This window comes from Hermetia illucens, chromosome 6, assembly GCF_905115235.1.
Source record: "Hermetia illucens chromosome 6, iHerIll2.2.curated.20191125, whole genome shotgun sequence".
Classification (NCBI taxonomy): domain Eukaryota; kingdom Metazoa; phylum Arthropoda; class Insecta; order Diptera; family Stratiomyidae; genus Hermetia; species Hermetia illucens.
In genome coordinates this window covers 52,814,176-52,829,805 of record NC_051854.1, presented here as the reverse complement: position 1 = coordinate 52,829,805, position 15,630 = coordinate 52,814,176, and the positions used below count along the sequence as shown (strand labels likewise).

The following is a 15,630-nucleotide window of genomic DNA, read 5'->3' as shown; positions in this document are numbered from 1 at the left end:
GGGACTTTTTGGTGAAACGTCAACGCGTTTAGACACTCGACAACAACTAAACAAAATGACAGGTATGTGTGACCAACATCGGCAAAAAGCATAGAACGCCATGCATCGAAAAAAACCGGAAATTAATTAGAAGTGCACCTGATATGTATTGAAACTGGAGCATTGAAGTGGTGCAAGTTTGGCGTCTGAATATGAAACAATCAGGCAAAAACCCGACCAGCTCACATCAAAAGTAAGAGGGCTTGAAAAACTACCTTCATAAAAATAGTATTGTACCCTCAGGTTTTCAAGATTTCAAACGTTTGTTGCTACTAAAATCGGTGATCGCACGAGACAGACGAGAAGAAGTTGGGGGGGGGGGGGGCATTATCCTGTCCTCCTGGAGTTACGTCGTGGCGAGAACCTTGATTAAAATTAGATCAATCGCATTGAATCTATAAACCCCTATACGAGGCGTACCCCGTCAATCGTTATCATGCTGTGGTAATGTATGGTCATGGTAATTAAGCCACACCTTCATCCCCGCACAACTTGAGAAAGAGACAGGCTAGCATTATTCTTCCACTGTTCTTTGCCACATAGTTCCAGGGCGATCCACTCGCCAGAAATCCTTGGATAATTAGTTGAATTTCATGACAACCTACAACGGACTTGCCACCATTTCTTAATATGTGACCTATCCACTGCATCTCCCTCCTTTTCCCTTCATCAACATACGATGTCAACTTCTGCGCCGCAGTTAGGAGAAACACGGGTTCCTACATATACACACTGTTCAATGGAGTAATGCGATGAACAGTTATACTGAGAAACTTGGTTTTGTCTGGGTTCATCTTCAATTCGCCTCTTCTTGTCTTTCTTTCTAAATCTAGAGCCATTTGGCGAAGGCTCAGGAGTCTACATAGGAGCAAGTAGATATCATCAACATAGTCAAGATGTTTGAAGGAAGTGGAAGTGGATATAGGAATATCTAGAACAGAAAACAGCTTGCTTACTTACTCAGTGCTCTTTGATACGTTCCAGGATAATTAGAAGCTATTTTCGCGGCAACAGGATATACGAGAATCCCTCTCCAGTAGTTATTTTCAAAGCGAGTATTCTTCTTCAGAATATTAATGTATTAAAGAATCGCGTTAAGTTTCATGATTTTCAGGATAAGTAGTTAGATTAAATGGATTCGTTTCGAATCATTCATTCCAATTAGTGTTCCTTGGCATATTCTATGTAGAAATGGTCAACAGGCGGTTTTTACACAGAAAGCAGACGGAACTGCACTTATACGGTTTCTGTGCGTTCTTTTACTTCAGTAATCATGCTACATGAATAAATATCCTCCGATGAGCCGCTGCTGAGATTTTTTAAACCTTTAATTTTGAAATGATTCGCACCAAATTTACCATATTCAGTCTTTACCAACCAATAGATAGATTCTTAAATTCTTAAATACGAACCTAATTTTTTCCCTAAAGTAAAAATAAAAATAAATTTTTTATACCCGTCTACCAAATACCTGCCCTTAATCTAATAGATCTCAACATTAACCTGGTATCCTCGTCAAAGCTATCGGCAAGCGTACGCCTAAACAAGAAAACCGCTGGCGCATGGAATTCTTTTTATTTTGTTCAGTTTGCATTCTAAAGCAATGCAAATGTGCATCGAAGCATTACGGATTCATGCTACCAATAGATGTTTCACGTATGGGAAAGTGAACGGTAAATTGTTTATTCCGAATATATATCTGCATTAGATACTTTCTAACTAAAGATACTATTGTCTGAGTGAAGGTCTTGCATGGCTTGACTCTGAAATTCCCCGAACGACCCACATTTATGCAGTGAGTTATAAATGACGGTATTTTACTTGGATAACAAAGAAGAGCTTTAGGAATAGTGAGGAAAATTTTAATTAGGACATTTAACTCCTTTTATTTCATAAATATGTCACAGTTGCTCTGGAGATTCTATTAGGGTCACTACTTAGTTCGGCATCCCGTACTGCAGAACCAGACACATGAAATTTTTATAAAATGAAACAAGGTTAAAGCATGAACAAGAAGTATGAATCCCCTTCTCTTATTTTTGTGAAGTAACTACAATTAGATCCGGTATATTGACCAGATCACTACTTATTACGGAAATTAAGGACTAATTTTCCACTTTCAAGTGGTCCTGCATGGTTCATTTGGGCTGCATTATTTCCCAAATCATTTTATAAGCAAGTACAGTCTTTTTTATACGGAATAGTTTACATAACATTTCATCCATGAAACAGATTCAATCACAATATTTCCACTGTAATATGTGCATTTCCATGATCCGTGAAAACTTGGCATTTTGAGGCCTGATTCAGCTTTTTTCAGCTCCCATAGCTGAAGTTGTTATTTCTAGTTTTAATCATTATGGATAAATATTTTTCTTCTACTGAATACGCATGAAACTCCCAGTTTCAATATGAAACGAACAACAGGTTCACCCAATGCCCTTGGTTAGTTTTTTTTTTATCTTATAAGGACAGACAAACAGACAAAACCCAGACAGGTTTCATGTAGTTCTTGCGATATGGGAGTGATTCTACCTATTCCCCGGACAGTCAAGTAAACAAAAACTATATCTGAAACAAGCAGTTAAAGAGGAATTTTCTGATTGCAAAAAGATATTTTACTACATTTTAATCACATAGAGGAGACTTATCGTGGGAATTATCAGAATACTTTAAACTGAGGAGACTTGGTGACCTTCATCGGAGAGCAAAAAGTTTAAGGAAATTGCAGGCTAGCGAAGTAATACGAGTCATTCTCTTTCGAGGTCCCTATCTATTTTCTTATGTAGCTCTCATCACTTAAATTATGAACTAAATATACCAATATGTATCCTAATATTCCTATTAATTTCGTTTTTCCGAACTTAATTAGTTTACCCTCATTTAAAGAAGTGGAAAATTATAATCCAGTTCAGTACGGAGCTTATGAACTCAAAAAGCATATATTTAAATATTTACCTGAATATCCACCAGAAAAATCTGAAAAAAAAAAATAATAATAAATAATATTTCAAACACTCTTTTATATATAAAATATCGTAAATAGCCTTCAATATAATAAACATAATTAGTCCCACGCTTCCTAAATTTTTGAAAACCTTCATTCGCGGTTACCTGAAATCTGTTTCAGCTTCCCCCACGACTTTCTGAGACGGCCGCACTACTTCTTTACTCTTCATGGGGCGGCCCACTATTTTGCGAGAGTGGTTTCCACGGCGGTCAAAGGGTAGTATAGATCCCAGAGCGAAACATGGATTGGTACCCACGATGGAGCATAATACCTGGGAAATGCCTGCTCAACCAACATCAGCAGCTCTACTACCAAACCCTATCTCCACCTCCACGTAATGATCGCTGAGAGTTCTTTTTTCATGAAAGACTGCAGACGGAGAAGGATGAAAGCGAATCTCCCACACCTAAAAAGAGACAAAATGGGGTTGGGGGTTGGGTAGGGTTGACCCTACACGGAAAATCGATGTTACGAAGCCACGGATGAAGCCCCGGACTAGATGGATTTCAAAACGCCGAACCCGGCAACGACAACGGATTAACGATTTACGCATTTTCTCATGGAACGTGCGTTCCCTGTACAGATCGAATGCCGCTGAGCAGCTAGCCGATACCCAGTTCCAATATAAGGCTGACGTAACAGCGTTGCAAGAGATGCGATGGACAGGGACCAGTTTCCTGAAGAAAAGCCGCTACACCGTATATTATAGCGGCCATCCAGTAAACCATGTGCCCGCAGTAAGTTTCCTAGTCAGCCAAAAAATGAAAACTGCTGTTATCGGCTTTGAAAATATAAGCGAAAGGCACTCTGCGTTTGCGAGGCAAATTTACAAATAAAAGCCTCATAAATATTCACGTCCCTACAGAGGAGATTGCAGAGTCGGAGAAGAGTACCTTCTACAAGGCAATTGAGCGGACCCTCGCTGTCTCAAGTATGATAGCAAAATCGTACTGGGAGATTACAACAGCCAAGTAGAGACGGAGCTCGTATTCAGGCGATACGTCGGCTCCCAAGCTTACATAGGGATACCAATGACAACGGACTGTGAATTATTCAGTTAACAGTATCGCACGAAATGGTTGTTGGAAGTACCTGGTCTGCGCGGAAAACGGTCCACAAACATATGTGAACCCCTCCAGACGGGACCACTTTCAACCAAATTGACCACGTCTTGATCGAACGCCGCCACCTCTCAGCCTCGATGAATGTCAGAACATATAGGAGGGCCAATTTAGACTCGGATCAGTATCTCGTTGGCATAGTGCTCCGACCTCGAATTACGACACCACCTACAATCCCCTCTGACAATCAGGTGAGAGTGAATACTGAAGCCATCCACAACACAGCCCTCCGCGACACCTATAAGAGGGAAATCGATGCCGCAATAACCGCAGTCAACAGAGATCCTGGAGATGAAGCATCAACAAATTATCTTCACAACCACCTGAAGAACATTATCATTGATACGGCCACAAACATACTTGGCCCCAACTGCAAAAAAAGTTGGAACGGCTGGTTTGACGATGAATGTAAGCTAGCAACGGAACGGAAAAATGCCGCATACCGGGTAATGTTGCATTCTCGAAGAACGCGGGCATGCGCGGAAACTTATCACGAACGACCTCACAGACGGAAAAAGGAAACCTGAGAAAACCAACAGGCCTATGAACTAGAAAAGTACAGGGAGGAACCGCACCAGCGCGAAAGTTTTACCAACAAGTCACCAGGATGAAGCCTTATACACTTCGATGCTCATCCTGCCGAGACAAAGAAGGAAATCTGACTTCTGACAGAATGGGCATATTGGAGCGATGGGTTCGGTATTTTGATGAACTACTCGACAACCAAAATATCGACGAGTTTGAGGTCCCACCAAAGGAAGATGACGGACAAATGCTGACACCACCAAGCATAGAAGAAACAGTCCGTGCAATTCATCAACTTAAAAATAATAAGTCGCCAGGAGTCGATGGAATTACAGCCGAATTCGCTAAATATGGAGGCGACCAATTACACCAAGTGGTTCATCAACTGATGCTCAAAGTATGGGAAAGCGAATCAATGTCTGACGAATGGCAAAGAGACAGATAATGCGTCTCATACATAAAAAGGGGGATACCACGCAGCAATTATAGAGGTATCACGTTGCTGAGTACCATCTATAAGATATTCTCCGCTATCTTGCTAGGTCGGATAGCCCCATACGCCCAGAACATCATTGACCCATACCAAAAAGGCTTCATTCCAGGCAAATCAGCAACAGATCAGATTTTTTCGCTGCGGCAAGAGATGGAAAAACGGTTGGAATATGGACACCAGTTGCACCATCTGTTCATCGACTTTAAAGCCGCCTATGATAGCATAGCCAGGCTAAAACTGTACACGGCCATGAGAGAATTCGATATTCCAACGAAATTGATAAGACTGACTAGGGTGACCCCGACCAATGTGCGAGGCCAGATAAAAGCAGCAGGATCACTCTCGAGACCATTCAACATGAACAACGGTCTTAAACAAGGGATGCCCTGTCATGCGTCCTCTTTAAACTCGCCCTGGAGAAACTGATTCGCGATGCCGCTGTAAATGCGAAAGGCACCATCCTCTTCAAGCCCACTCAACTACTGGCTTACGCTGCCGATATTCACATCATGGGGAGAACAACCCGAGATCATCCAGATCGAGGAGGCGGCGCGAGATTTTCAGCTGCACATTAATGAAGGCAAGACGAAATACATGGCGGCAACGTAAGCACCAAAACCGAAACCAAAAGAACGAACAACATCGAATCGAACTGGTGAAACGAAAACAATGAAGATAGGAGTCTACAACTTTGAGACCGTTGAAAATTTCTCCTATTTGGTGTCGAAAATCACAACCGATAACAGCTACGACGAACAAATCCACGCACGGTCGTTGGCTGCCAACAGAGCCTATTTCAGCTTACAAAAACTGTTCCGCTCGAAACGTCTCACCATAGGGTCAAAGCTCTTACTGTACAAGACTATGATCTTGCCAGTCCTGTATCTTGTATTCCGCGGAGACTTGGGTTCTTAGAAAGAAGAATTGCGAACTCTTGGCCACGTTCGAGAGAAGAATACTCCGAAGAATTTTTGGCCCCCTTTATGAAGATGGACGATTCCGTAGCCTACATAACGACGAAATCTATAAGCGATACCATGACCTTCTGGTTGTGGATAAAATCCGGCTCAACAGGTTGCGGTGGGCGGGTCACTTAATCCGTATGGGTGAGGATGATCCCGCCGGGAAAGTCTATAAGGGCAATATCTATGGTCGAAAAAAGACGAGGCAGAACTGCCTGAGATGGATGGCGTAGGTCAGGACGCCAGACAACTTTTAGACATATCGAATTGGTGGACCTCGGCGCACAACCGGGATGTCTGGAGTTCCTTGTTAAGGCAGACCTAGACCGAATACCGGTTTTTGTGCCGTTGATGACTGCACTCATTTATGTGTGACCTATCCACTGCCACTTCCGATTATAGAGTGTATGAATATGCGCCGTTGTGACGTCCAAAAGGTTCGTTTGAAATAGTATTATGTCAGCGTACTCCCTTGACCAGAGGTAGACAGGTAGTTACAAAGGCGTTCACTTTTCATGTGCTACTCCCATATAGCAACACTAAAAGAACACTAGAACAGAGCAATCTCAACTTGATCTTGGTGTTGTGATAACAGATTTTAAACAAGGCAGCAAAAGCGGATCCAGCGCTATTAATGCATCGCGCAACATCCGTTTCGTCGCCAGAAACCAAGCTTCCTAAATATATAAATTGAACGCCACCTTCGATGTTCTACTCATTAATGCAGATATCTATCACATTGAAGACCTTAGGTTTGTTGGTGTAAATCTACTGCCCTCTTTTCGAAACCATGAGCCATTTGGCCAAAGTCTATGACCCGTTGAAAGAGTAAACAGATGTCATCTGCGTAATCCAGGAGTCTGGAGAAAAATGTCATAGTCCATTAAACTTATCCATGTCCTCCGGCCAAGGCAGCATGAGAAACGTCAAAAACGAAGAAATAACATCGGTGATAAAATACAACCCTGGCGGGCTCTTTTAACCTTAAATTCCTGTGGGATTTGACCTTAGTGCAACATGTGGCATAACTATTAGTTTCTCCGGAATGCCCCTTTCCCCTCCAGATACACTCCGTGTTCATGCTATTGAAAGTTTCCTCGAAATCAATGAAAAACAATTGAGGTGAAGATCAAAACTTCACTGTATGATTCAAGCGTTAACATCCATAAAAAGACCATCGAAAGATTTGCGACCACATACAAGTTCTTTCATAATGCAATATACAGTTCTAAAACCATTGAGAAATAGCAAATTCCCTTTTGGGACGGCGCAAATTATACTGAACATTTTGAGATTTCACTCGGTGTCGAAGATCGAGCGCGTCGCCGCCATCACTCGCAGCGGTCAATAGACTTTTCAACCCCTTTGGTTAATCGATCCGTTTTCAACATTCCGCAGTCCGCAAGATGTTATGACGCGCTTTAAGGACCAAGCCGTAGCACGCAAGAAAAAGAATTTTTAATAGCAGCCTAATGCTCATCAATATTCTCAGGCGACTTACTTAGTATAGCTGCCGCCCTATCAGCTCTCCCATTGTCGAGCGACAATTGAATCATACAAACGGTCGATGTTAAATTTGTGGGAGTCGCATCTCTCCAACCCTGTGAGAAGTGACCAACACAACACACAAGGGAATATAAACTACCATCAGATGATGATCCCCTTCTTGACCGACTTCAGGGTTGAAAACCAACTGACCTTTGGATGTGCCACTATTGACGAGGCCGCAGAAGCTACGGAAATCCACACACTTCCCACCATTTACAGTACGCGCGCCAAGACCGCGTTTCTCCATCACATGTCCAAACAGGATGTTGTCAGAGTCCACCTTGACATTCAAAACCCCCTCCTGAACTCTTTCTTAAGTATATCGGAAGTCTTCAGCAGATAAGAGTACAGCTCGGAAAAGAAATTTCCAAAAAAAGGGATATTCCAGATAATTTTACCTCAGGTTGGCTTTTTCGATACAATTTTCACCCCCGGCCAAAATTTTCTCTTTGCACTCTCTGTTATCTTACCGCTTCCAATGTTAAGTCCACACCGAATACAATCTTGCACGTGCACATGAAAAGTGTTCACCAAATCTTTTTCAACAAATGGAAAACCGCAAGGCTATCATAGACGTTCTCGTAGAGAAAATTATAGGCTCTTCGAAGTCATTCTTGACCGCACCCATTCGCCATTGGATAGCGAAAAAACCCTAAACGTCCAAGGAATTGTCAACGGAGTGCCCTTCAAAACTGACATAATAAGAAAGACAAAGCTAGAAGATGAGGGATTGAATCTCTTTCTAATGGATCCGAGACATAAAACGACTCACTCAAGGCTGTCAACCGCACCTCGGTCCGAGGTCTTAAATAGTAGTAGTGCAAGTGAGAACCTGCTAACGACCCCAGATGCGTTGTGGTGTAAAAGGGTACCCAGAAAAAACCTCTCCTTCACCGACCAACTTGATACGCCGCACGGTTGTTGGCAACCAACAGAGCCTATTTCAGCTTACAAAAACTGTTCCGCTCGAAACGTCTCTCCATAGGGTCAAAGCTCTTACTGTACAGGACAATGATCCTGCCAGTCCTAATGTATTCTTCGGAGACCTGGGTTTTTAGAAAGAAAAATTGCGAACTCTTGGCCACGTTCGAGAGAAGAATCCTCCGAAGAATTTTTGACCCCTACATGAGGATGGACTATTCCGTAGCCTACATAACGATGAAATATATGAGCGATACCATGACCGTCAGGTTGTGGATAAAATCCGGCTCAATAGGTTACGGTGGGCGGGTCACTTAATCCGTATGAATGAGGAAGATCCAGTCCAGAAAGTCTATAAGGGCAATATCTATGGTAGAAAAAGAAGACGAGGCAGACCCTGCCTGAGATGGAGCGATGGAGTAGACGCCAGACAACTTTTAGGGATATCGAATTGGTGGACCTCGGCGCAAAACCGGGATGTCTGGAGTTCCTTATTACGATTTGGTACGAAATATCGGGGTTACCAATTCGGGAGTGCAAAATAAAGAAAATTAGCGCTAAGGATCGGCAAATTTGTACGAATTATCAGGATTCCACTGTATAGTGTTTAAGTTAGGTTTAAAGAGAGAGGATAGGATATGTTTTTGACTGGATTTGAAGGTAAAACTTGGATAACCTTCCGAACCGCTGTTTTGCAAAAGAAATGACAAACGGATAATGGACTAATTGTAGATATCTAAATCTGCACGAGCACAGGGTTGAACAACTACGTAATGAAGTAACACGTGCGCACATATCAAATCGTTGGAGTCAGCTTTCACATTCGTTCTATCCAGTCCACTTTATTGTTGTTTCCCTATTTGCACAATGACAACAGAAATTGTCCCCATAAAAACAACAACCCCCAACCAAGAACTTGACAATACAATTCGCTGTAATTGACATGAACATGCAATAAAGCAACAAATGTTGGCAACGTATGCGACAGACATGCGACATACTTGTGACGGCGTCAATAACAAAGTCCACCTACAACCGGTACACCCATCATCATTATGTGGTTTCATTATGCAATTTCTAGTTTGCTCACGTGTTTTATTTATTGAGCTTTAAAATGTTGGCTTCCGTGGTCTAATGGACATTATTCGTCATTTGTAAATAAATAATTAAAGACATGAGTTGGGGGAAGAAAGAAATTTCATCGCGTGATTTTGTTGGGAAATAAATTGGAAATAGAAATCACAATTGGATCTGAATTAAAATTATATTTAATGAAATAATTGGTAAGCATTAATACCAAATGTCAACAAGATAATTAAAAGAACAACCTTCTATGTCACCTAAAACTTAAAAACATCATTAGCAATTCTTACTTCCGACAATTAGTACTTTTAGGAAAGCTATGCTAAAATACAACCGAAAGTAATAGAAATATCACTAATATTACTAGCAAGTGGGGTAACCGGAAGCTATGCGCTTCAGATATGAAAGGCTTTGGGTATTTCTTATATTGGGTTGGGGAAAAAGAAATGTATTTATGATCGAAATTTGAGGCTTTATTTAATATACTTAGAATTAACCGATTTAAGTCAAATATGCGCCGTTTTGTTCGCAAACTTGTTGCCATTTAGAAGGCAATTTCATTATTCCTTCCCCCCCCCCCTTATAAAACCCCCCTTCCTTATTTGCAAAAAACTCAGACAGCCAGTTTTCGCAAGCCTCTTTTGAGGCTAGCTTAGTAGCACCAAGAGCGTTTTGCATGTACCGGAAGAGATGGTAATCACTTGGTGCCAGGTGGTCTATACGTCTATACGGTGGGTGCGATAGGACATCCCATCCGAGCTCCCGTTGCTTCTGGCAGGTCACCAAAAATGTGTGAAGCCGAGCGTTGTCCTAGTGGAACACAACACCATTTCTATTGACCAATTCTGGCCGCTTCTGGTCAATCGCCTGTTTCAAACGGTCGAGTTGCTCACAGTAGAGGACCAAATTGAGGGACTGGCCGTATTTGAGCAGCTCATAGTGGATAATTCCCTTCCATTCCCACCAAACACTCAGCAAAACCTTCCTGGCCGTCAATCCGGGCTTGGCGATGGTTTGGGCCGGCTCGCCGTGCTTCGACCACGATCCTTTTCGCTTCAGGTTTTCGTAAGTGATCCACTTTTCATCACCATTCAACATCCGCTTCAAAACTGGGTGGAATTCGTTCCGTTTCAGCAGTGCAACGCAGGCGTTGATTCGGTCCAAGAGATTTTTTTCCGTCAACTCGTATGGCACCCAAACATCCAGCTTTTTTTGGAATCCAATCTTCTGCAAATGGTTCCAAATGATTTTGTGGTCTATACCCAGTTCCTGGCCAATCGAGCGAATGTTCACATGCCGGTCTACTTGGATGATTTCGACGATTTTATCGGTTTCTACGACGATTGGCCTACCAGTACGGGGTGTATCTTCGACATTTACTACACTAGAACGAAATCGATCAAACAAACACTGTGCTATACGAATCGTTACAGTATCGGACCCATAAACTTTACAATTTTTTTCGGCTGCCTTCGTTGGATTTTTACCTCTCAGGTAGTAAAAACGTAAAATATGACGAATTTCTTGCTTTGTGGACGCTATCTTTGACGCGCTATAACTTGAGACTGAAACGTACGATCACAACACTGTCAAAGAGGCGCTTGTAGCACAGGTTATTGTCTTCAAATCGCCGTATAGAATGACCCGCTGTACAACACAAGATATGTTTAAGTGTCGCCATCTATTGACAAAATTTAAGGGGGTCATCCCGTGTGAATTCCATTTTTTTTTCGCTGTTTTTAGAATTTTTTTGTGAAGAATTGGATGAAGATACAAATATGAATTTTTCACCATATATTTGGTAATATTTCGAGCAAGCGTAATAATTTTCCAGTCCAATCACATAATTCATTATTGAAATACAGAGCAATTTATACACCCATCTCCAAAAAAAGGTGTTTTTCTGCTGCCACGCTAGAGGGCGCTGCCATCATCTTAAAGAGAAAAAAAAGTAAATGGCATTTTAACGCGCGGACTTAACTACAGTCCGCAAACTAGGAATATTAAAAAATATTGAAGCAACATTTTTGGAGTGTTGTTAAGCTTTTTTTTCTGAATTTTGGTGTTTTTTCAAGACTTCTTTTATGAATAAAAAGAAAACTACTGAATCAATCGCAATTATCCTAGTTTGAGTACCGTAGAAATATGTTCTGAATAAGTCATAAAAATTTTAAAGAATTTCGTTGGATAGATTTTGGGCTATGGTGGCAGCTGATTTTTCGAGAAAAACGCATTTAAAAAGTAGAATGCGATCTTTAAGCATAAAATCTTAACTAACCATTAATCTGCTGTATCTAGTCTATAAAGCTTAGGTTTCTTGATGAAACACGTATGAAGCCTTGACTTCAATTCTTATGATTTTAACAAAGTCATTCGGACCGATAAATACGCGCTTTATTACGGCGATTGACATGAACCTGGCATGTAACATTTTACCTGTTTAACACTGTAAATTCCCAACCGCCCCCAAATATGAAAAAATCATTTTGCCCACATATTCTACACTATATCAGGATACAATTGATCCAAAAAAAAAATTGATTCCGCGGATCCGACACACGGGATGACCCCCTTAATTGGCCATTTGCCCCATTAGCTCGTAATGTTTATGCGTTCAGTTTCTCAAACCATTCACTTTAGTATGATACTGACATTCATAGTTTAGAATGCTAGTATCATACTTCATAGTATAGCCTATATTAGTGTAAAAGATGTTGATACTAAAATAAACTTAAGGGGGTTCCCAAACAATTTCTAGCCAAAATACTTATAATAAATATGGGAATATAAAGTTATTAACTTTAACTAAATCTGAGTTACAGTTCATCGACTTCAAAGCCGCCTATGATAACATAGCCAGGGTAAAACTATACACGGCCATGAGAGAATTCGGTATCCCGACGAAATTAATAAAACTGAATAGGCTGACCCTGACCAATGTACGAGGTCAGATAAAAGCAGCAGGATCACTCTCAACACCATTCGAGATCAACAACGGTCTACGACAAGGGGATGCGCTATCATGCGTCCTCTTTAACCTGGCCCTCGAGAAAGTGATCCGTGATGCTGAGGTAAATGCAAGAGGTACGATCCTCTTCAAGTCCACCCAACTACTGGCCTATGCTGACGATATCGACATCATGGGAAGAACCACCCAAGATGTACAAACTGCCTTCATCCAGATCGAGCAGGCGGCGCGAGATCTTGGGCTGCACATCAATGAAGGCAAGACAAAATATATAGTGGCAACGTCAGCACCGAAGACGAATCAACCAACAACATCATACCGCACTGGTCAAACACAAACACGAAGAAGAATAAGGACAGGAGAATACAACTTTGAGACCGTTGACAATTTCTCCTATCTAGGGTCGAAAATCACAATCGATAACAACTACGATGATGAAATCCGCGCACGGTTGTTGTCAGCCAACAGAGCCTATTTCAGCTTATAAAGACTGTTCCGCTCGAAACGTCTCACCATAGGGTCAAAGCTCTTACTGTACAAGACTATGATCTTGCCAGTCCTCATGTATTCCTCGGAAACTTGGGTTCTTAGCAAGAAAAATTGCGAACTTTTGGCCGCGTTCGAGAGAAGAATCCTCCGAAGAATTGTTTGGCAATGACGAAATCTATGAGCGATACCATGACCATCCGGTTGTGGATAAAATCCGGCTCAACAGGTTGCGGTGGGCGGGTCACTTAATCCGTGTGGATGAGGATGATCCCACCCGGAAAGTCTATAAGGGCAATATCTATGATAGAAAAAGAAAACGAGGCAGACCCTGCCTAAGATGAGCGATGGCGTATGGAGTATGAATAATAATAATAATAATAATAATCGTTGGCGCAACAATCCATATTGGATCAAGGCCTTGAAGTGTGTTAGAGCACTTCATTCAAGACCGTAACGGTACACCACAGTACACTGTGGGAGGCAATGTGATCAGCATTGCGCAAGCCCGAGATTATTACCCTGATTTGACTCAGGTACTCATTCACAGCTGAGTCGACTGGTGTCCGACATCCAATCACGATAACAAATTTCTCTGCCCCCAGCGAGATTTGAACCGCGACCTTCCGCTACGATAGCCCAGCGCTCTAACCACTTGAGCCATCCGGACACTGTAGTATGAATAGAAGCTAAAAACAGCAATGCGAAAAAACATCCAGAGGACGGATTTACACGTGCCCAGATAGGGATATATATATCTGCAGCTGTTACCCAGCACCGAGGCTCACGTTAGAGGAATTTATTTCATTGCCAGGGAAACTACCCAAGACACTACAATCCCAAAGTAATAGCCGGCGATTTCAACGCATTGACAGAAGAATGGGTAAGCCGAAAAACAAATGCGAAGGGATGAATACTGCTAGATACATTCTCGCGGCTTAATGTGGTACTTGCGAACTCAGGGGGAGTCAAAACATATCGGAGAGGAGAATTACAATCGGTTCTAAACCTTACCTTCGCCAGTGACACCCTTATCAAAGACTTACAGTGGCAAATCAGTGGGGAGTACACACACAGCAATCATCAGGCTATCATCTTCAAAACCTCGCATAAGAATTATATGACACCATCAAACAGAATAACGATGAGCTGGGTAACTAGCAAATTTGACACATAAATGTTCAATGAGGTACTTCTTGATGACACATTATTATCGGGAAGTGCACAAGAAATTTCTTCTTATTTATAGGTCGCGGAATAACTGCAGCAGGCATGCAATGCCTCAATGGCTCGGCGTAGCCCTTTCAGAAGACGAAATTCCAATTTCTGGTGGAATTCAGAAATCGAAGAAAAACTGCCTCAAAACTAAGAGATGCTCCCTGTGCTGAAGAAATCGACATGATTTCGTGGAGCTATACAGACAATACAAAAACTTGAGAAAAAAATTGCAAATAGTTATCATGAAGAGCAAATCCGAAAACTTCAAGCGTATGTGTACTGAAGCTGACTATGATCCATGAAATGGTGCCTACAGGTCGGTAATATCATCACTGAAAGGTAAACGCTCCTCATCGATTACCTGTCCTCAACTATTACAAAATATAGTGGACACTCTCTTCTCAGAGGATGCAAACTATCAAAATCTGCCTGCGGTCCATGAAAACCCCGACGAATTTTGTGTGTAGAACAAAAAGTTCTAGATGCAGCAAAGAAATTCGCTGCAAATAACACCCCAGGGTCGGATGGAATCTCGAATACCGCTCTAAAAGTGGCAGCCAAGACAGCACCAAGCATGCCTGCCAAACTTTTTAAGGCATACCTTAAAGAAGGAAAACTCTCCGAGCAATGGAAGCTGGGTGAGCTCTGCTCATATCGAACAATATGTTTGGCCAATACCATTGACAAACTATCTGGAAGTGTATTATACAATAGATTGGTCGCTATTGCGAAAAAGGAAGCCGAGATTTCTGACAAGCAATCCGGGTTTCGTAAGGGGAGATCAACCGTTGCCGCAATCAACATGGTGACTGGCCTGGGTCAATATGAAAAATGCCACGCAATGATTGACAAAAGACTTAACTTTGAAAAAAAAACACATGGAATGCGCCACAACTAAAGAGTCTTCCATCGCTGTAATGATCTCGAACATTGGTGAACCAAGATAAAGTCAATATCGTCTTTCTCTGGGCAAAAGGAGAAATTGATAAAGCCTTTTCGATCCCGCGTCATAATGCTTTGCGGCAGTTCCTCGAAAAAAACGGAAAACTGTTCCGGGGTAATTTTTGTGGGTCAAAATCTCACGCACTGGAACATATCTACCAGTTTCTTTTTAAGATGTCGCCTCCTGAACCGATAAACCGATTTTTCACAAAACCTTAAGAAGCTATGAGGAAAGCTGTCAAATTGGGGTAAATGCCAATGTCGTTTCCGTCTACAACGTAGCAGCTCGAAGAAGTAGCAGCATTAGCGTTCGA

The 15,630-nt window shown here is 41.8% G+C and overlaps 1 protein-coding gene across 1 annotated transcript in view; it reads right to left on the bottom strand.

The window, feature by feature from the left end:
* LOC119658862 overlaps positions 1-15,630 on the bottom strand; it is a 361,537-nt gene that overhangs the window by 220,249 nt on the left and 125,658 nt on the right. Inside the window, exon 3 of the mRNA XM_038066618.1 lies at positions 2,998-3,018. The gene's annotated coding sequence lies outside the window, so the exon portion shown is untranslated. The remainder of the gene's footprint in view (positions 1-2,997; positions 3,019-15,630) is intronic.